Genomic DNA, 1,205 nt, shown 5'->3' with positions numbered 1-1,205 from the left:
TTTTACTTCTTCTTTTCCAATTTGGATGCCTTTTATTTCTTCTTCTTGTCTGATCACAATGGCTAGTACTTCCAGTACTATGTCGAACAGGAGTGGTGAGAGTGGGTATCCCTGTCTTGTTCCTGTTCTTAGGGGAAATGGTTTTAGTTTTTGCCCATTGAGTATGATGTTGGTATATTGCTTCTTGTAAATGACTTGCTAAACTCATCTTAGTTGGGCAGATGGATTACCAAGTGCAAGTTTTTAAATCACTTTTTTAATCATAGAAAAGCCATTTTAATCAAAGGAACTGTCACAGTTATATTCAGACCATAGAAACAACTGTCTCATGTAACCATGTATCATTCTGTGGTGTTACTTTGTACAATTAGATTTTTTCACATGATATTTCTAATGTACAACCTCTCAATGTTTTGTTTCAAAATGTTTGTTGAGTATTATCTTATGTGGCACTGCTGCCGGTGTTAGGGATACAGGGCTAAACAAAGGTCCCTGCTAAACAAAAGCCCCTGCCCTCCTGGAGTTTATATGCCTGTTTAGGACCCAAACTTCACTGCACTTATCACTGGCCAAGCACTTAATTTCATTGTCTTATTTTCCCTCAGCTTTTATGAGGAAATTTTTTCAAATCTACCGAAAAATTGAAAGAATAGTACTCTGATACTTATATACTCTTTGCTTAGACTCACCAGTTGTTAACATTGTTTTGTCTTTATCTACTCTGTGTATACACATAAACCTATATCTATATATACATCAAATTTTTTGCTAGGCCATTTGAAAGTAAATTACAGATATCATGACACTTCACCCCGATAAGTCAGCATGTATCTCCTAAGAACAAGGATATGCTCCTAATAACCATGATACCATCACACACAAGAAATCTAATGTTGATATAATATTACTGTCAAATGTCTGTAATTGCCCCCAGAATATCTCCTACAGTCTTAACCTCCCTCCCCCCATCCAGGATTCAATCAAGGATTCTGCATTGTTTTTCAATGCCATGTCTCCTTTAATGATCCTTGGATTACTATGCTGGTGTTTGCAAAACGGTGATTTTCTAATTCTATCATTTCTTCATTTTTTATTAGATTATGTTCTCCTAAAAAAAAGAGCTCATCCCTTTTTATTTATTTATATATTTTTAAATGTATTTCTTTATTGATTTCAGAGAGGAAGGGAGAATGAGGAGAGATAGA

This window comes from Myotis brandtii, unplaced genomic scaffold (genome assembly GCF_000412655.1).
Source record: "Myotis brandtii unplaced genomic scaffold, ASM41265v1 scaffold61, whole genome shotgun sequence".
Taxonomy (NCBI): Eukaryota; Metazoa; Chordata; class Mammalia; order Chiroptera; family Vespertilionidae; genus Myotis; species Myotis brandtii.
This window is presented reverse-complemented; position numbering follows the sequence as displayed.